The sequence below is a fragment of the Gymnoscopelus microlampas genome (genome assembly GCF_963454915.1).
Source record: "Gymnoscopelus microlampas genome assembly, contig: SCAFFOLD_50, whole genome shotgun sequence".
NCBI classification, from domain to species: Eukaryota; Metazoa; Chordata; class Actinopteri; order Myctophiformes; family Myctophidae; genus Gymnoscopelus; species Gymnoscopelus microlampas.
The window spans coordinates 137,952-160,369 of record NW_028155546.1 but is presented as its reverse complement, the minus strand read 5'-3'; the positions used below and the strand labels follow the sequence as shown (position 1 = coordinate 160,369).

Genomic DNA, 22,418 nt, shown 5'->3' with positions numbered 1-22,418 from the left:
GGATGGAGGGAAGCAGATGTACAAGCTCACAACATGTCACTCTGCAACGTGTTGTGAGCTTGTAGATCGGCTTGTAGATCAGAAGTATAAATCTGTGTTGTGAAGGTGTTGACTGACAGACCAGGCATCCAGTCTGGGCAGACAGCCATGAACCGTGTGTGTGTGTGTGTGTGTGTGTGTGTGTGTGTGTGTGTGTGTGTGTGTGTGTGTGCGCGCGCGCACGCGCATGCGTGTGTGTGTACATGAAAGAGAGAGAGGTGTAGCAACACTTCTGACCCCCCTCCACCCTCCTCTCTGTGTCTCAGTGAAAAAACTACAGCCTCCATTTTTTTATTCAACGAGAGAGAGAGAGAGAGAGAGAGAGAGAGAGAGACTTTAACTTTTTTTTATCCACCTGTTTCTTGGCTGTGTGTTTTCCACTTCCTGTCGGATTTCATTGGATATCATTAGTCATCTGACCGGTTTCATTGGATTTCATTACATTGGATCAAAAGACAGGAAGTGGAACACAGTGAAAAGCCTAGGAAACAGGTGGATAAGAGTTGAGGGGAGAATAGGAGGGAACTGGTTCACCATAGATGTGAATGCTTGCTGCCTCAGGCAGACAGACAGTGGTTTTACTCAGTTTTTAAGTGATTTATTGTGATTTAATTTTTAAGCTCTATATTGTGATAGTAATCATTACTATAGAGTGTTTGTTCAGTAACAGTGTTAAATAGCTCTATATTCTGATAGTACTCATTGCTATAGAGTGTTTGTTCAGTAAAAGGAGTCTCCCATGAAAATGCATTTTCAGTGCTCTCTCCTGATAGGCTTAAACTTTGTCACCTACCTGAAAATGTACTATATTGTGTTTACTAAAGAGCTGGAGAGACCCCTGTGACCCAACAAACGCTCCGTAGCAATGATTACTATCAGAATGTAGTACTTTAACCTTTTTAACAAAAAAAAAAAGAAAAAATCCCCCAAATATCACTCACCCTACCTTTAAATGCACAACCTATATTCTGTCTGTCAGTGGATCTGTAACTCTGAGAGTGTACACATGGTATTTTGCTCATAGTGGGTGAATCAGAGATAGAACATTGCAGATATCCGCCAGGCTGGGTTGGCTACCCAGGGCCCACAAGTTTGAAAGTCAATCATAGCCAATTGGAATTTAATATGCATGATCCGACTGATACATCTTGATCACATGACTCCACATATAATGTGTAGCGATGTGTGAGAGTTTAGGACACAATCTGTAGGAGTTGTAGCAAAAAGTGTGTTTTGAAGAAAACAAAATGGTGGAAAATCTAGTCAGGCACAAATGGGCGGGGCCAATATGATTAGTTGCAGCATGATCCAAGGAATACAAGGAACAAGAAAATGTGATTTAAGAACCTACGGTTTGAGTTATAGGCCAAAATGCGTCTTATAGCGCCACCATGAGGCCCATTTTAATAATGTGTGGCAGGGGTTCTTCCTTGGCCTACAGGGAGTGTGTGAAAAGTTTCATACTGATCGGTCCAACGTTGCTGGAGATTAGCTGTTTACAGACGGACGGACAAACAGGGGCAAAAACATAATCCCCGGCCTTTCGCCGTCCGGCCTGGCTGAGATATTTAATAACTAATATAACTGTATATTCAACTCCAGGTGGAGTTAAGTCATTTTATTTGTATTTACAATGCCTTTTTAGAGTTATCACTAAACTTCTCTTCACTTCACCAACAAACCCCACTATGCCACGCCCATTTGTCTTTACTCCAAGGTTTTCTAAGGTCATGTTTACCTGAATGTATCAACACATCTGACCGCTGTTCTAAACCAATCAAACTCTTGTTTCCTTGTATGGTCAGTTCCTGTATCAAGTCCTGTGAGAGCTATGAAGACATCTAGAGCACTAGAGACGTCTTCTTACACTGAACCACAACAACACAGGTAAGACTTATGGAATAAAATCATGACTGGATTCATAGATTCAAGATTTATCTTCTTTCCTGCTCCTTTTCATTCATGGAATATGTAAAAAAAAAATGTGATCATGTAAAGCATAATGAAATAAATAAAGATGAAATTAATTATTTATATTCAACGTGGGTTGTGTGAATGTGGGGTTGTTGAGTGACACACACACACACACACACACACACACACACACACACACACACACACATACACTCATTATCTGCTTTATTTTGACAGTGAGTAGAGAGACAGTAAAGACAGCAGACAGAGAGGACGACCTGCAACAAGGATCTTCAGGAGGGATTCTAACCAGGACCAGCTGTGGTACGTTCTCTACCAGGTGAGCTACCGGGACACAACCCTCCACAACCCTCACATTGACCCTGATTCATCAATTTAAACGTAGAAACCAGCTTCAATTCCAGCCCAGGAATCATCTTACATGTGATTTATCAAAGGGTCGTATCCAGCCAATCATAGCGTGAGAATGGACACTGTGTTGATAAATCTGGACGGCTGCAACGATTGTCATTTAAATAACACTATGTAACACCTTAAAATGTGGAGTTTCATGATGGCACACTGTGGAAACTGCAGGCCTGGGACTCTATTAAAAAAAATAATCTAATGAATTAGAGGCTTTGTAACTAATTAATATCAATATTTGACTTGAGAACAGTGAAAAGCATTTTTTTTTTTAAAGATTTTGACATACGTCTTTAAGTACATGTACTCAAGGACTGTACTTAAGTACAATATTGAGGTATTTGCACTTGACTCTCGAGTATTTCCAATTTCTAATACTTTTACTTCTACCCTAGTAACTCCACTACATCTCAGATGCAAATATTGTACTTTTTACTCCACTACAATTATATGAAAACCCTAGGTTACAACTGTAACCAAGGTTTTATTAGTAATGTAAGAATGGTACTTACTATGGGATATCATCGCCCTCTAGCGATGCCACAGAGCAAACACACCGATCTCCCGAGAATTCAATCCTCACAGATGATTGGAGAAGGGTCAGTGTGACGTAAAAAAACGGCGACCGGTGTGAGTATAAATACTCTTACGTCATACGAGCTCGACCTCGGAAACCTTCTACTCTGCATGCTTGATTGCACACAGAGGGGGTTTAAACGTAAGTACCATTCTTACATTATTAATAAAACCTGGGTTACAGTTGTAACCTAGGGTTATTATAGCGTAAGTTCCAGAATGGTACTTTACTATGGGACACATACACGTCCCCCGGGGGAGCCCATAGTTACACCAACCCCACCCAATGCCACCCAAGGCCACGGGTCAAATCCCCGACTTGACCTTGGCCTACAGGCAACCCATGACCCCACAGGATCATGAATCAAGAGGAGTTAAAGGCAAGACTTTGACAGACTTTAAGTCCTGTCCCTAGCCACCAGTCCAGACAAACCCCAGTCTGACCAATATGTGGCAGGGAAACCAAGGCCTCCTCCTCCCAGGACCCTGTCTATCAGGTCCCGAGAGGGCAAGAAAGGCCAGCCAGACTAACACAGAGAGAACAAGCCCCTAGGCCTGTCTCACAACCTGTATGTCTGGAACCAGCCACTGCGTAGAAGTGGTGAAAAATGCACACCCTTAGGCACAGCATTTTCAACCTACCTCGGCGCAGACGCTACACCCAAGACCGTGTGCGCCATCTCAGATGCCGCCACGTCCAAGCTGTAGAAGACACAAATGTCAATGGTGATGACCAGTTGGCTGCCGAGCATACGTCCTGCAACGACACCCCTTTATAATGGGCCCACGATGCAGACACGCCCCGAGTAGAATGCGCTCTCAGTCCCGCCGGGACAGCAGTGCCACTACTCCCATATGCCAACCAAATCGCCTCCACAATCCATCTGGACTAGGCATGTAACGATTTATCGTATATCGATTTAAATCGATTCAAAGTGGTGACGATTTAAATCGATGCAATAAAATATGACATCGCGATGCAACCAGCAGAGGGCGCAATTGAGTCAGACTCCCTACCTTGTTCTCCGCCTACTATTTTGTCCCCTCAGGGCCACCATAGCTGCCTGCGTTCGTCTCTTCTTCACTCACTGAACAGCAGGCTATGAACGGCAGAGTGGGGTTCACGTCCTCTCAGGCTATGAAATCTAAACAACTAGGCGATCGCACTGCATAAAGAGGGAAATGTGCGTCGCATGTAAACATGTTTATTTGATTGATGAATTGCCCAAACTATACCGTTTACCCCCTCCCCCGTCTGACGACGTTGTTAGCTGTCTGATTTAAACTCTGTAGGAAATATAAAACTGATAAGGCTTAATGAAAACGGCTAATTCTGGAGCTCCTCGGTGCGGCTGCAGAGTACAATGAATAATAATCTAATTTAATAATTTAACAATTGTATCAGACCGCTGACAACACCAAACTCCTTTCAACACTGTCTTTCAGATATATAGCGAATTTCATTGATATTAATCAATTAATTCTTATCTAATCTTATTTGGAGCAGTTTAAAACAGTTACAGTTTCCCTTATTACTGTACATAAATGTGTTGTTTTATACAGAATGCTGAGAATGTAGCATAGATAAAAAAATAACTTGTAAATCCCAAGGCTAAGCCTTAGTTTGTTTATTTGAAGGTTTTCTTTATAATTTATTTCATCTGGAATATATGTTTTAAAATTCATTTATTTCATAAGACTTATATATTTAAAGTTATTATTTTACAAATAAAAAAGTATATGTCTTAATGTGACAGTTAATGCATGTACCTTGTGAATAAAAATACTTTATTTAATTTCATGTATTAAAAAGAGGATAAGAGAAAATATAGTTTTTTAAAAATACATGATTTTTGTAAAATAAATAATCAAGGTTTTCAGTAATTTGTCTGGAAAATAAATGTGCTAAAAAAATCGTAAAAAAATCGTGAAGAATCGTATCGTGAACCTCGAATCGTGATTCGAATCGTATCGTGAGTTGAGTGAATCGTTACATGCCTAACCTGGACAGAGTCGGTCTAGCCACCGCCGCCCTGCGGCCCCGTCCGCAGGAGACGAAAAGCTGAGGCGACACACGACCAGCCACTGTCATCTGACAGTAGAGTTTTAAGGCTCTCACCGGACAGAGACAATGCAACCGTTTATCCTCTGCTGAGGCAAACGGTGGAGGATGAAAAGCCCCTAGCTCCACAGGAGCTCTGGCGACCAGGCCTGTCTTGGACACATATGCCAAATTGGATTTCAACAAAACCCTCTGGCCATCATCCGAGAACCGCATGCAATCCTCACTCACAGAGAGCGCTTGCATGTCTCCGACACGTTTCGCCGTACACAGATCAGATCCACCGCCCTCTGGCAGAGCGACCATTCCCCGCACCGGGGTCCTCCCCTGGACAGCAGGTCTGCACCGCTGTTCAGATGGCCCGGTACATGAATGGCGCGCAAGTGTGCCAAGCGTTGTACGCTCCAAAGCGTTATTTCGCTGGCTAGTCTGTCCAATACAAGGGAACCCAAGCCTCCTTGTTTGTTGACATAACACATCGTTGTGGTATTGTCCGTTCTGACCAGAACATGGCACCCTCTGATGCGGCTCTCGAAGTGCTTGAGAGCGAGGAAGACCCCCAGCAGCTCCAGGTAGTTGATGTGTGCTCCTCTCTGGAAGGAGTCCCACACACCCCGGGCTGAGTAGCCTTCGTGAACAGCCCCCCATCCTGAGAGGATGGCGTCCGTGGTAATCACTTTCCAGCACGTTATGGCGCCAATCTTGACCCCCTCGGACAAGAAGGTCGCCTGCGCCCATGGTCGGAGTGACGACACACACTGTGCTGACACTACCACCTTCCGATAGCCCATGGAGTGCGGAATCCTGAGAGACCGCATCCATCTCTGAAAAGGTCTCATGTTGAGCCTGCCTAGCTGAACCAGGCTCACGGCCGAGGCCATGAGGCCGGCAGCCTGCATGCACATTCTGTACGTGACCGTGCGCCCCAGGCGCATGGACCTCACGCATGCCAGAAAGCCCGCTATTCTGTCTTGAGACAGACGCGCTACCATCCTGGTGGAATCCAAGGATATCCCCAGGAAGGTGGTTTGTTGGGACGGAACCAGAACGCTCTTCTGAACGTTGATTGTGAAGCCCAGGGACTGTAGGTGCGCAATGGCCACCTCGGTGTGGCGCGCCACTTCTTCCCTCGAATCCGCTGCCAGCAGCCAGTCGTCTATATATGTCGCCAGACGTAGACCCTGCTGCCGCAGCGGGGCTATAGCCGCCTCCGTGCATTTCACGAACACCCTGGGGCTCAGTGACATGCCAAACGGGAGCACCGTGTACTCGTAGACTCTGCCTTCGAAGCCGAAGCGCAGGAACTTGCGGTGCGGTGGATAGATTGGGACGTGGAATTAAGCATCTTTGAGATCTATACTCGTCCACCAATCTCCATGATGTATCTGCTCCAGCAGCGTTTTCGTCGTGAGCATACGAAATTTGAAAACCATCAGAAACCTGTTCAGGCCCTTGAGGTTCAGAATAGGTCTCACCAGGAAATATTCCGAGTAGAAACCCAGCCGGTTCTGATTCGGTGATAGTTCTCTGATAGCGCCCTTGCTCAAGAGAGCCGAGACCTCGTTCCGCAGCGTAACGGCCGCTGACGCTCGAGAGAACACTACCTTAGTAGATAGTGGAGGTATGCTCGAGAATTGTAATCTGTATCCTCTCCGCACGGTGCGTAGCACCCAAGGATGTGGATTGCAAGCTTTCCATTCGGAAAGACAACGAGCGAGAGGATTCGCAGGGGAGGTGGGGGCTGCTGACGTCATCTGCCCTGTCGGGTTCTGATCGTACGCCGGTGAGGGAAGCCTGTGACGTAGACGGGGAATCCCACACACCGTCGACATCCGACCTGTAGCATCGCTTGCTAGCGTTAGCCGGGCTAATGTCGCCTTCGTCACCGAGCGAGCGCCTGTTCCCATGGGAACGCGAGGCCTCGTCGCTCTGTGTGACGAGACACCGGAACCTTTCCGCGGTGTTGTACCTACTCGGATCGCGACACCCCTCGGGGAGCCTTGATGGGGTAGCACCGGGGTTCGTTGCTGTAAGTTCTGTCTCGCCTGGACCGCCATCTTGGAAAGGTCGAGAGGAACGGCCATTTTGTGAGACGTGTTTACCTTGAGCGAGACTTTCGTTCCCCCTGGGGAGTTTCGCTGGTGTAACACCGGGGTTCTCAGAGTCGACAACATCCGCCTCTCCTCTGTCATTTTGAGAGAGGAGAGAGAGGCGTCCATTTTGTACTTCTTCCGAACTGCAGAGGCGTTTGGCCGCCCTCTGCTGGACGGAAGAAGGTACTGCAATGTCGCAGATGGAATTAAAGTTTTGACTGCATTGAACCCCTGTTCTACACAAGACATTTGACACATTTGATTAATTAGCAAGGGTCTCTCTACCTGCGATTGATTCAACATATGTACAGCATGCACAGTGTTTGTTCCTACAGTGTCTGGAATGTTTCCCCGTCTCTTTGGGGTACATGGCGGACACTGAGGACTCATGAATTGAATCGGAGGACAAGGTTTCCCACCGGGAAACATGTCTCCTTGACTTTTCATGGCATGGGAAAAAGTGAGCATTTGTGTTTTCGGCAATACTTTTATTCCACACACAGGCGGCACATTTTTAGCGGTGCCAACCGCTCTACACTTGACTTTGTCCGTATGTCCGTCCGTCCGTATGTTATGTCCGTTTGTTTGTAGCACGGGATGAGCACGGCAAAGAAGCAACACATACAAACACACGCACACACACACACACACACACACACACACATACACACACACACATACACAAGGACTTGGAGATTGCCTATGCCATCTCTCCTCTCATTGGCCACACGCGGTGTTGTATCTACTCGGATCGCGACACCCCTCGGGGAGCGTTGATGGGGTAGCACCGGGGTTCGTTGCTGTACGTTCTGTCTCGCCTGGACCGCCATCTTGGAAAGGTCGAGAGGAACGGCCATTTTGTAAGACGTGTTTACCTTGAGCAAGACTTTTGTCCCCCCTGGGGAGTTTCACTGGTGTAACACCGGGGTTCTCAGAGTCGACAACATCCGCCTCTCCTCCGTCATTTTGAGAGAGGAGAGAGAGGCGTCCATTTTGTACTTCTTCCGAACTGCAGAGGCGTTTGGCCGCCCTCTGCTGGACGGAAGAAGGTACTGCAATGTCGCAGATGGAATTAAAGTTTTGACTACATTGAACCCCTGTTCTACACAAGACATTTGACACATTTGATTCATTAGCAAGGGTCTCTCTACCTGCGATTGATTCAACATATGTACAGCATGCACAGTGTTTGTTCCTACAGTGTCTGGAATGTTTCCCCGTCTCTTTGGGGTACATGGCGGACACTGAGCTCATGAATTGAATCGGAGGACAAGGTTTCCCACCGGGAAACATGTCTCCTTGACTTTTCATGGCATGGGAAAAAATGAGCATTTGTGTTTTCGGCAATACTTTTATTCCACACACAGGCGGCACATTTTTAGCGGTGCCAACCGCTCTACACTTGACTTTGTCCGTATGTCCGTCCGTCCGTATGTTATGTCCGTTTGTTTGTAGCACGGGATGAGCACGGCAAAGAAGCAACACATACAAACACACGCACACACACACACACACACACACACATACACAAGGACTTGGAGATTGCCTATGCCATCTCTCCTCTCATTGGCCACACGCGGTGTTGTATCTACGGGTGCAGTACGTTAGTCCGACAGCGCATTCCTCCGACAGCGCAGCGCTCCGACGTTTCCAATACTAAACCCGAACCAAACCCGCACCCTAACCCTAACCGCACGCGGATGCCACATAGTCGGAGAAAAGGTCTGTCGGATTAACGCATGCCTCCCGTATCTACTCGGATCGCGACACCCCTCGGGGAGCGTTGATGGGGTAGCACCGGGGTTCGTTGCTGTAAGTTCTGTCTCGCCTGGACCGCCATCTTGGAAAGGTCGAGAGGAACGGCCATTTTGTAAGACGTGTTTACCTTGAGCAAGACTTTCGTCCCCCCTGGGGAGTTTCGCTGGTGTAACACCGGGGTTCTCAGAGTCGACAACATCCGCCTCTCCTCCGTCATTTTGAGAGAGGAGAGAGAGGCGTCCATTTTGTACTTCTTCCGAACTGCAGAGGCGTTTGGCCGCCCTCTGCTGGACGGAAGAAGGTACTGCAATGTCGCAGATGGAATTAAAGTTTTGACTGCATTGAACCCCTGTTCTACACAAGACATTTGACACATTTGATTCATTAGCAAGGGTCTCTCTACCTGCGATTGATTCAACATATGTACAGCATGCACAGTGTTTGTTCCTACAGTGTCTGGAATGTTTCCCCGTCTCTTTGGGGTACATGGCGGACACTGAGGACTCATGAATTGAATCGGAGGACAAGGTTTCCCACCGGGAAACATGTCTCCTTGACTTTTCATGGCATGGGAAAAAAATAGCATTTGTGTTTTCGGCAATACTTTTATTCCATACCCAGGCGGCACATTTTTAGCGGTGCCAACCGCTCTACACTTGACTTTGTCCGTATGTCCGTCCGTCCGTATGTTATGTCCGTTTGTTTGTAGCACGGGATGAGCACGGCAAAGAAGCAACACATACAAACACACGCACGCACACACACACACACACACACACGGACTTGGAGATTGCCTATGCCATCTCTCCTCTCATTGGCCACACGTGCCACTGGTTATCAAAGAGGGGTCCAGGGACCCCCAGCGTATGTTATGTCCGTCCGCCCGTATGAGCACGGGATGAGCACGGGATTTTAAACAGCTATAACTCCAGTTTGCAGCATGCCACCAAGTCCAAATTTGGTATGTGGACTTAGACCACCAATACGGACGAGCATGAATTGCTGCAGTTATAAAAGAGGGGTCCAGGGACCCCCAGCGTATGTTATGTCCGTCCGCCCGTATGAGCACGGGATGAGCACGGGATTTTAAACAGCTATAACTCCAGTTTGCAGCATGCCACCAAGTCCAAATTTGGTATGTGGACTTAGACCACCAATAGGGACGAGCATGAATTGCTGAAGCCCCGCCCCCTCTGTCTTCCCATTGGCTGGCCTTTAAACAGCCATAACTCAAGTTCGCAGCATGCTACGGAGTACAAATTTTGTACATGGACTAAAACCACCAATAGGGACGAACTGTAATTAGTTAAGCCCCGCCCCCTCTGTCTGCCCATTGGCTGGGCTTTAAACAGCCATCATTCCAGTTTGCAGCATGCTACCAAGTACAAATTTGGTAAGTGGACTCAGACTACCAATAGGGACGAACTGAAATGAGTTAAGCCCCGCCCCAAAGGCACCACTTCCTTCGCACAGGGTGTGATTTTTTACAGGCAATTGTGACATAATTTTTAGAGGACACACATGGCTCTGAACCGCATCCATTGCCGAAAGCGTGTTTCTTAGTTTCTTTGCACCGGTGGACTGGTCCTCGACTCCGTCCTGTTGGGCAAGGAAAGCCAGTTTGACCCCTTTTGAGGGGGGGCCGCCCCCCCATGATTTCGGTGGAGCCGAGGGGGGGCTGAGCGCCCGACCAAAACGGGCGGTAAGTGTCACTTCTTCTGCCTATCTTTACGACCAGGGCCGCTGTCCTTCCGCTGGACCCTGGGCGAAGGAGGGGGAGGAGAAGCGCGCTCCTTATCCTTCAGCCTGACATCCGTAGCACCGAAGGAGCCCTGTGGACGCTCCCAGGAGCTGGCTCTGGTGCTGGATGCTCTGGACGCCCCACGTTTGCGTCCAGATTGGCGTTTACCACCCGCCGCCCCCTGCTGCTGAGGCCTCGCCGAGGTGGAAGCAGTGGGGGTGGAGAGGAGGCCTGCGGTTGTCTCTTCCAGCTGTTTCTCCACAGCTTGGGCCTTGGCGATCAGGTCCGCTGCGGTGTGGAAGAGGTTTGTGGACGTCAGGGGAAGGCTCTTTAGACCCGTGGTCACGATGGCCTTAGACTCCGACGCCAAGTCGAAACACTGGACCCTCTCCAGGTCCGCCGTGAGGGCCATGGCCCGACCCGTCCACATCAGCGCGTTGCAGCTGCAGAGGATGGCCAACTGGACCAGCTTGGCGAGCTCCACTGCGTCGTCGACCGATGTGGTGTGCAGGTCCGCTGACGTGTCCGACTCCAGCAGAGGCCGGGCTACCAGCTCCTTCAGCTTCGCCGCGGCCGACCCCTGGAGCATCGACCCCACGTTTAACGCCTTCACTGCAGACGCGGAGGCCCTGTAGAGCACGGCGTGTGCGTGTGCGGCGTGTGCGTTGGAGAGGGCCTTCATCTTTGGGTTGGTGAAGACGGGGTGTCCGCTCCTGCGGTCCCGTCCTACCCGACCCGATTTGGCCTTTTCGATGGCGGTGGCTAGGTCTTTGTCCATGGGCGGGAGACCCGCCACCCCCAGTGCGACCCCCGTGCTGATGTCGGCATTGAAGCCGAGAGGAATCGGCTCCCGTCCCAGGTGTACTGTACCGCGTCCCTGACGCCGCGTGCCTCTGGGAGCAGCTTGGATTCCACCACTCGAGGGGGGAGGGGCGCCAGTCCTTGGAAACCCGGGATGGGGACCCCGACCGACGATCTCGCAGGAACATGGGCTGTGCTAGGCCGCACCTAGCCATAGCTCGACGGAGCACGACGAGAACGGCCTCCCCGGAGACCCTAGCCTCCTGGCCGGGCTCCGAGGAGGTTGTCGCCACTTCTGGTTCCAGGACAGGAGGATCCGGGCTGGCCATCGTTACCTCCTGCTCCTGGTAGGAGGTGATGCAATCGTCCTCGTCCTCCGCCTCTGGAGCGAGAGGTTCGTCCTCCTCGCTGCCTTCCGGGGGACTGAGGAGCCAGTCTGGCCTCCCCAGTTCGCTTGGAGATAGCTCCACTGGCACGTGGAGCCAAGTGGAGCGGAGGGCCCATAGCTAGTGCTAGCCGCCTGAGCACTGGGTGCTTTGGCGGGCGGTGCTTCGGGGCTAGCACTGCCGTTAGCCGCCATGGCTAAGTCCGCGGCCCTAAGGAGCCGACGCTCCAGCTGGGCTGGGGACAGGGCCCCGCAGGGGCTGCAGCCGTGCTCCGCCTCTTCCTTATGGCGCGAGAAGCAGGCGTGGGTCAGCCCCAGGCAGGACAAACAAAGAGTGTGGTCGTCGTCCGCTGCGATGAGGAGGCGACACCCCGGCTTGCTGCAGGGACGAGGAGACTCCATGTTGTTTGTTGTTTTCGACACAAGGTGGTCAAACAAGGCTAAGCTAGCCTAGCGCTAACTTAGCCGCGCGCCTCGTGGCGTGAAAACAGAGAGGATAGGAAATAAAATAAAATAAAGTTGAGAAACTCGGGAGAGTTTATAAAAACAGAAACTTAAACAGAAACTTAAGTTTCTCCGATGTTCTTTATCTCCGAGTGCAATCAGCCACTGCAGAGTAGAAGAAGAGGTCGAGCTCGTATGACGTAAGAGTATTTATACTCACACCGGTCGCCGTTTTTTTACGTCACACTGACCCTTCTCCAATCATCTGTGAGGATTGAATTCTCGGGAGATCGGTGTGTTTGCTCTGTGGCATCGCTAGAGGTCGATGATATCCCATAGTAAGTACCATTCTGGAACTTACGCTATAATAACTGTAGTTACTCTGTAGATTTTGATTATTATTATAAAACGTACAGTAACCATGTGAAAATAGCAGATCTACAAGCACAAGGCATTGTGAGCTTGTTTTCCACCACTGGAGGCTAGTAGAGTGTTGTTGTGACCCGCACCGCATCGTGAAACCCCCCCCCCCCCCAGCGCACCGCCGCCGTTTCGTCTGAAACTCGTCCAGTGAGAAACGTTCCGCGGTGCAAAAATAGGTGGTAAAAAGTTGAAAATAGATGCGATTAAAATGCGTTAATTTTTATAACGCTACAATTTTTCGGTAATTAATTGATCAATATTAACGCGATAAAATTAATACCGGCCCTAGTATTAATTTAACCCAGTATCTACTACTACTGTACGTCCTCTGAGTTATGTACACCCTGGGTTAAGGATAGAAACCTGACGCTCCAAACCTGTGCCCAAAACAAGCTTTACACTCTGGGTTTGGGCCACCGGGACCTCAGCGTGAGATCAGGAATAGGTAACCCTCCAAGCACACACCAGCCTTCATCCATTATGTTTATGCATTCATCACTCACTCCATAAACGTTCACATTATTATGGCTATATCTCATTAACGTGGTGACACAGCGGCCGTGACTCACGGGGAACACAGGACTGCTTTGTTTCATAAAATAGCAGTACTGCTCACTGCTCAGTAATGGATATACGTTTGGAGACCTCACTGTCCGTGAAAAGATTACAGCGGTGCTGGTCCTGACTCCAGAAATAATCTGACATGTAAGCGTTCGTATAACCTAGGTCTGAGCCAGATCTGATCTGAATCTGATCTGATCTGAATGACCTGGCTCATGAAAATCTGAATGACCTCTTTTTAAATGTTTTTTTAAATGAATGACTGATTAAGCATTCGACCTAATAGATTGTTTTTAATACCTCACTTTGAATGCTTGTAATTATGTCACCTGTTAACCCCAATTACAACGACCTATTTATGTTAGGGATACTTACATAGCTACTAAAAGTAATACTAGGTAACTTTTTCAACAAAACTAAAGTTAAATTGTATATCTTTTGTGAGTGGCAAATGTTTCATAACACCCACTCCATGAATTTCACCCCCGAAAGCCTTTTCTATTATAATTTCTATTGAAAAGGTGGCTCGGTGAGCCTTCCCCGCGAAAATTACGTCATTTGGCCGGAAAATGGAAGCGGAAATGCACCGGTTTCCTGTTTGGCCAGGAACTACCGCGCTAATATCAAAAAGGAAACTCACGCTGATTTTAAGAGATTATATGATTTGAAGATCGAAAAAAAAAACAGAAAAAGAAAACACAGCTCACGGTAACTAAAGCTCCAATGGCTAAGAGAAACGATCCACAGATCGTATAAAACAATTAAAAGAACGCTTTTTGAAACGCTTCCGTCTTCCGGTGAAAACAAATGGAATTCTGGGTAAGAGAGGAATAAATGAACGGCCTGCAGTGACGGTAATGACCAGCAGAGGCTGCTAAAAAACTTTTTTTTTTTTAAATCTGCACTGTACAACTTTAAGGTTACATCATCTGAAGTGAATATTGTCTGCTGCATAATGTTTAAATGTCTGTCAGAATGCCAGACAATGCTTCACCACATGTCTATGATAAACCTAAACCTACACCTGAGACCAGAAGTGAGATTTGAGCCGTACGCTCAAGTCAAAGTCACAATAGATTAATAAGTGCCGACAATTGTGGTGATCTCAGCGTACGTCTGTTTGAAGCTGAATCAGAATCACATTTATTTTCACATCACAGGTTTACAGATGTAATAATAATAATAATAATAATAATAAACTTTATTTATATAGCACCTTTCATGACACGAATGCAGCTCAAAGTGCTTTACAGAGCAAGAAAAACAAAGTATAAAACACAGAAGTAAAAAATAGAGCAAAAACACACAAAAAGTATAAAACAGTAATAGCAAGGAACAGTGGTAACCAGAGCAAAAATCAAAAAATGAAGAATATAAAACAATGGCAGAGAACAGTGGCAGAAAAGCCATGGCTAAAACTAGGAGGCAGTGAGTTGAGCAAACAGTACAGGCATAAATAACAACACAGACAATTAGAAGTAACAAAATCAACTAAAAGCAAGTGTGAAAAAATGAGTCTTGAGCTGTGCTTTAAAAATGTCTACAGAGGGTGCCTGTTTTAGACGCAGTGGGAGCTTATTCCACGCTGTTGGCCCATAGAAGCAGAATGCTGCTTCACCATATTTTTTATAAGACATTTCAGGCACATCAAGTAGGCCAGCACTAGAGGACCTGAGGGGGCGGCCTGGAACATATTTAGGGAGGAGGTCATAGAGGTAGGAGGGTGCCAGACCATTAAGAGCCTTGTAAACAAGTAAAAGAATTTTAAAATCAATCCTAAAAACGACCGGGAGCCAATGAAGCGATGCTAAAACGGGGGTAATGTGTTCTCTCATTTTAGTTTTAGTTAAAACTCTGGCTGCCGCATTTTGAACGTGTTGTAGTCTGTCGGTTGTTTTCTTTGGCAGGCCAGAAAAAAGTGCGTTGCAGTAATCTATGCGAGAGAAAACAAATGCGTGGATCAATGTTTTTGCATCGTCTAACGATAGATAGGCTCTGATTCGCGCAATATTTCTCAGATGGAAGAAGGCAGTCTTGGTGACATGGCTAATATGTGTGTTAAAATTCAGTTCAGAGTCAATAATAACCCCCAAGTTTTTGACTATAGAGTCACTTCCCACAGTTATGGTACTGAGCCTACTTGTTATCGATTCTTTCTGCTCACTAGAGCCACTTATCAGAACTTCTGTCTTATCCTCATTTAGCTTGAGAAAGTTTTCACTCATCCAGCACTGCTGGACTTTTACATAATGTAAAAGGTTTGCTCTACATTAGAGTTGCATTGTGACACCTTGTGAGCTTGTAGATCGGTTATTTTCGGCTAAAGTTCTAACCAGAACACAGAGGCTCAAGGTGTACAAGGGGTTAAACTTATCTATCTCCAAATTGGACCCGAGTTCAAGTTAAAATGTCAACACATGCTCTGTTTGTACTCAATCATGATGAAATGTAAGGTTCCATGTGTACACTCTCAGAGTTATAGACCTGTAAGGGTCCATTTGGTTCCATGTGTACACTCTCAGAGTTACAGACCTGTAATAGCCTGATGGCTATTGTTTATGGTACAGCTTGTACCATAAACAAGCTCATAGTGCGGCCCTAAGTGCCGCGCTATGAGCTTGTACTGTAGATCAGACCATTTGGCTCTATTTGTACACTCTAGAGTTACAGACATGTAAGGGTCCATTTGGTTCCATTTGTTACACTCTCAGAGTTACCTGTAAGTGTACAAATAGAACCAATGAGAAGTAGCCTACGCCACCCGTAAATGAATTGCGCGCGTTGTGGCTTGTGTTGTTAGTGACATGTGATTTGTTGTTGTTGTGTTTAGTGCGAAACAATGAGACGGGAACATGATGACGGGACTTATCTTTAATGTAATATAGGATTGTGTTCATCTTTGTGCCCTATGATACATTATATTTTACATGACATAAGAGCCTGATGGCTATTGTTTATGGTACAGCTTGTACCATAAACAAGCTCATAGTGCGGCCCTAAGTGCCGCGCTATGAGCTTGTACTGTAGATCAGACCATTTGGCTCTATTTGTACACTCTAGAGTTACAGACATGTAAGGGTCCATTTGGTTCCATTTGTTACACTCTCAGAGTTACCTGTAAGTGTACAAATAGAACCAATGAGAAGTAGCCTACGCCACCCGTAAATGAATTGCGCGCGTTGTGGCTTGTGTTGTTAGTGACATGTGATTTGTTGTTGTTGTGTTTAGTGCGAAACAATGAGACGGGAACATGATGACGGGACTTATCTTTAATGTAATATAGGATTGTGTTCATCTTTGTGCCCTATGATACATTATATTTTACATGACATAAGAGCCTGATGGCTATTGTTTATGGTACAGCTTGTACCATAAACAAGCTCATAGTGCGGCCCTAAGTGCCGCGCTATGAGCTTGTACTGTAGATCAGACCATTTGGCTCTATTTGTACACTCTAGAGTTACAGACATGTAAGGGTCCATTTGGTTCCATTTGTTACACTCTCAGAGTTACCTGTAAGTGTACAAATAGAACCAATGAGAAGTAGCCTACGCCACCCGTAAATGAATTGCGCGCGTTGTGGCTTGTGTTGTTAGTGACATGTGATTTGTTGTTGTTGTGTTTAGTGCGAAACAATGAGACGGGAACATGATGACGGGACTTATCTTTAATGTAATATAGGATTGTGTTCATCTTTGTGCCCTATGATACATTATATTTTACATGACATAAGAGCCTGATGGCTATTGTTTATGGTACAGCTTGTACCATAAACAAGCTCATAGTGCGGCCCTAAGTGCCGCGCTATGAGCTTGTACTGTAGATCAGACCATTTGGCTCTATTTGTACACTCTAGAGTTACAGACATGTAAGGGTCCATTTGGTTCCATTTGTTACACTCTCAGAGTTACCTGTAAGTGTACAAATAGAACCAATGAGAAGTAGCCTACGCCACCCGTAAATGAATTGCGCGCGTTGTGGCTTGTGTTGTTAGTGACATGTGATTTGTTGTTGTTGTGTTTAGTGCGAAACAATGAGACGGGAACATGATGACGGGACTTATCTTTAATGTAATATAGGATTGTGTTCATCTTTGTGCCCTATGATACATTATATTTTACATGACATAAGAGCCTGATGGCTATTGTTTATGGTACAGCTTGTACCATAAACAAGCTCATAGTGCGGCCCTAAGTGCCGCGCTATGAGCTTGTACTGTAGATCAGACCATTTGGTTCCATTTGTACATTCTCAAAATTACACACACACACACACACACACACACACACACACACACACACACACACACACACACACACACACACACACACACACACACACACACACCCTGGTGGTAGCGAATAGCGGTAGAATGCCTGGCTGTAAGTCTTTCTTTTTTTTTTTGTCTTTTTTTTTTTGTGCTCTTTTTTCTCTAAGCACCTTAACGTCCATAAGGATATCATGCACAGTATACATACATTGCTGCTATGCTCAGGCACCTTAGTTTGTTTCTTTATCTCAGGTACTTTGTAAATATGTAGATAACGTGTTTGGCCTTCTATTGTCTTGTTTGATCTCCTTCCCACTTGCCCCCCCCCCCACCCCTCTTCTTCTTCTTCCTCCGCCTCTTCTTTCTATGGAAATTAACGTTGCGATGGGAATGATGTACAAAAACGAATTTAACCCACTTTTTTAACTTGTAAACCTGTGATGTGACAATAAACCTGATTCTGATTCTGAATCTGATCAGATAAGGGCAAGCGCCCGCCGGGCGCAAACTCGCCGCTGAGTCCCGTCGTAGTTACAGACATGTAAGGGACCATTTGGTTCTATTTGTACACTCTCAGAGTTACAGACCTGTAAGGGTCCATATGGTTCTATGTGTACACTCTCAGAGTTACAGACCTGTAAGGGTCCATTTGGTTCTATTTGTACACTCTCAGAATTACAGACCTGTAAGGGTCCATATGGTTCTATTTGTACACTCTCAGAGTTACAGACCTGTAAGGGTCCATTTGGTTCCATGTGTACACTCTCAGAGTTACAGACCTGTAAGGGTCCATTTGGTTCCTATCTACCATTTAGCTAACCTGACGCTACCAGATCCAAGAAGCTTGCTCCACACATTTGATTCACAGCTTATTTGGATCTGGGATCTCGGGAGCCAATTCGATGACGGGGCTGTTCCTTTTTTTCAAGATACTTGGTAGATGATTGGATGGGACCGTCTGTCTATCACCGTGTGGGCGTGCAAACACAACCAATCATATCGATGTGTCTACGTGACGTATGGTAGTCGTGACACCAGGAAGTCACCATCGTAGTCCTGTATTTCACCACAACAAGAACTAACTTTCAAGAAGTTGCTAAAAAAAAGTTATCATGGAGGTCGGAGATTTTTGCCGATTTTGTAACACGAATCTGCGCATAAAAGGTATTTTAACGGGTACAAGGAAGATATTTGATAAGCCTAAGCCTGCAAACGAAACAAGTATTAACGAACGCCTGATAGCGTTAGGTTTAACACTGTTTAAAGACCCCTCCGTATCGTGTCGCATGTTTGGTCATGTCTTCGCTTGCTTCAAAGAATGGAAGACGATTTTTCCATTTTAAGGCGATGGGAAAAAGAGGACAAAGACAGAAGACCTCCAGAAACGGCTACCGCTACAGCAGAAACACCGACGTCACCTGAGGCATCCTGCCTGTGGTCACCAAACTCTCCTCTCAGCGTTAAAGCGTTTTACTCTTGAGTCTGAGTCAGTCAATAATATAGCCTTACAGTCTTTCAACATGTCCACGATACACTTTAGATAACGTATATCTCATTGTGCTATAAAAGTCTGTGCAATAACTCCTGCCAAGTAGTCAAAAATTTTGCAATAATTCACTGTTGCTGTTCATCAATGACTGGACCAAGTGCATCTTTATTTTTCTCATTACTTTCACACACAGAAAATATGTATCTCGAATTTGCACTGTTTAACAAAGGGTACTTGAAAGGGATATGAGAGTGTACATAGTTGGGACCCTATTGAATATAGGCTACGCATGTTGTATTGTTTTTATAATCCTGTTATATATATATTGTTGTGATTTTCCCCTACCTGAGTATGCGCAACTATAGCATTTAGTTGTTTTTTTTATAAATAAATATTTTAATTTGCCTCACTTGTTCATGTTTACTTTCTAAAACAACATCATAACATGTTTGTACAGTATCAAAGTTGGATCCCATGTGTAAAATGGCAAACTGATCAATGCCTCTAGCCTAATGATTTGAAACAATCAATTTTAACATGGGGGAGAAAAGCAGGGATTAAGAGTCATCATGCATAGTAAAAAGGGTGACATACAGTACCAGGACAGATGTAAAACAATGATGTACTTATTTTGTGATAAAAGGTTATCAATCTAAAAGTGATATATTTGCATACCTGGAAAAGAAACAACACCAGATTTTTTGCAGCGACAAACTTTTAATCACTTGCTTATGTTCAAATTACATACAAAACCATTTTAATCATGAGCATTCAGTCAACTAAATATTCCACAGCTTTAATTGACAACCAATGTGAGTCTTATAAGAGCCTTTAATGGCCAACTGCTTATTCGTCAGACGATTCTGAGCTGCTGTGCTGTGTTCCCATCTCAAAGTCCTCATCATCTTCATCAACATACCCTGTGTAATCGATGTCTGGCTCAGTGAAGCTATCCTCTTGAGAAGAAGGCTCTACATCCTCAATGTCACCAAAGACTTCATTGATGATTAGCAGAATTTCTCTTGCATGTTTTTTTCTGAATACAGGAAGGGTTCTAAGAATGTAAGACAAGTCAAATATGTGTGTGCAGCGTTCTACTACTGCATCTATGAGCTCAGCACTGAAACCAGTACATGCTGACTTGCTAGTGTAGACATGTGCTGTGTCTTTTTCTAAACAACTCATATACTCCTCTAACATTTCCCGGATAAGAGATTTGTCCTCTTGTGTTACCACTCTACATTTCCCTTGCATGCCAGCATCTTGTTCTATTACCTCATGTTTGGGGCTAGGCTCGTCACAATCTTCACCTGCACATGAACATACAGAGTGGCAATAGCTGCAGCAGACATGCCCTGGCTCTACTCTTAATCATGTATTTAATCATGTAGCATTACTGTGTTTCAAAACTCACCTTCTTTGACTATGGATCTTAGTTCATTCAGCCTGGAAAAGGCTTCTCTGAAGGCTGGCTTTCCGTTTGCTCCCAGTCCCCTGGTTGAAAGAAAAATAAATCCTACATTGAGTCTAGGTAGCAGCAATAGTAACGTGCATAGTTGCATTACAACAATACAGTTACAGTAAGATCTGTGTTTAACATTTGGTCTGTTTGTGTGTGTTAGCTTATTGTTTATAATATAATGTTTGACCGAAATAAAATGTTACAACACTTCGTCTTTGAACTACTGTAACCGTATTTAGAAACACGCTGCTCTGTTTTGTTTTACAGTTTAACATTACAGTGTATGTGTAGTGTAACAATTACACTATACAGCCATTTAACGGCGTTTAGCTTACCATTTGTATGCGACGTGAACTTCATCGACGACAATGCCCAGTAGGTTTTCACGATACACTTGTGAGGAAAGCATATCACGCCATTTATCTTCCAGTAACCACGTCTCCGGGCTACCAAAGACCAGCTGACATCAGCCGTCGAGGATGTCGGTGTGTGCTGCATTATCTACGAGTTGCCCAGCATAGAGTCCCAGATTCGTAGCCTCTTTGATTTGATCTGCTACGAGGGCAGTCAAAGGAGACACGACGATCAATATAGGCTTCGGCTTCGTCCCCAGTTCTTTCGCTACCAGTGGAGCTAGTTGGTAAATTAAACTCTTGCCGAAGCCAGTCGGGAGGAGAGCAAAAACATCTTTTCCACGCAGAAAAGCCTTCAGTGCCAAACTTTGCTCTTCTTTCAAAGAAGAAATATTGTCCAGTTGAGAAATAACTAATGTTATTGCAGCATCTATCGTCATATCGGTGTTGCTCAGGGTAGCGGCCATGTTGACTAGTGAAGAAACTACAAAACAACAGACGCTTCTATATGGCGTCACAGCCGCTTTTGCCCAGATCCCGCCCTTAGCTCACGCTGATTGGTCCGTACCGGGAGCGGTACGGCGTTAGCTCAACCCCTTGAGCAATCTCAGATGTAGCTGTCTTGAGGAACCTGGTTACTCAATACCGCCCCATCTGGCAGGGTCAGGTTACCATTTAGCTGGGGACTCCCTGGAACTCTCTCAAGGACCCCTGCGGGTCCCCGGACCCCACTTTGAGAACCACTGTATTAGATGTAGTTCTATGTGACAGTGCAGAAACATAAAAGCCTTCATGTAACATTAACGAGCGTCAGCGAGTGCCAGCTTGACACACACACACACACACACACACACACACGCACGCACGCACACACACACACACACGCACGCACGCACGCACGCACGCGCACGCACGCACGCACGCACGCACGCACACACACACACACACACACACACACACACACACACACACACACACACACACGCCTCCCCTCTGCAGTGCTGTGACTGCAGTTTGTCTCATTTCTCTCCAAAAGCCCTTGAATATGAATAAGCATTACAGTGATTATGGTAAGCTCACATTTCATATAACACACACCATACAATAGGAACTCCTCTAACTCTCACTAGGCAAAACAATACATAAAAAAAAAACATGTTTTGAAGAAGACATTACATTTTTTATTTATTTTTTCGTCTGTTTGTCCGAGATGCCTGACGGGGGGGCACTCTGCCTGACAAGCACTTGGAATGTAGGAGTTGAGGCATTATTTAGTTAGACTCGGTTCCACAGATAAACATTTTGAAAATAGCAGATCTACAAGCTCACAACGCCTCGCAATGCGAGGCGTTGTGAGCTTTTAGATCTGCTATTTTCACAATGTTTGCCTCTTTCTGATATTATTTGACTATTTCGGCCAATGTTTGACCAGTTTTTATAGTATAGTTTGTTGATTACTTTTGATGCAGCAATGGTCTTTTTCTTTTCTTTTCTATCTTTCTTTTTTAGTTAGGTATTAAAAAGGTCTTAAAAGTCCTTAAATGGTCACTTCACTGTCATCTGGGCCCCCCCCCAAAAAAAAAGCATGTGGGGACCCCCTGGGGGTCCCGACCCACATGTT

General features: G+C 45.9%; 1 protein-coding gene across 1 annotated transcript in view; it reads left to right on the top strand.

Annotated features, from left to right (window-relative positions):
- The first annotated feature begins 1,841 nt into the window (after positions 1 to 1,841).
- The window catches only part of LOC311041396 (protein NLRC3-like), a 126,815-nt gene continuing 106,238 nt past the window's right edge, over positions 1,842 to 22,418 (top strand). Inside the window, exons 1-2 of the mRNA XM_084086307.1 lie at positions 1,842 to 1,926; positions 2,191 to 2,293. The gene's annotated coding sequence lies outside the window, so the exon portion shown is untranslated. The remainder of the gene's footprint in view (positions 1,927 to 2,190; positions 2,294 to 22,418) is intronic.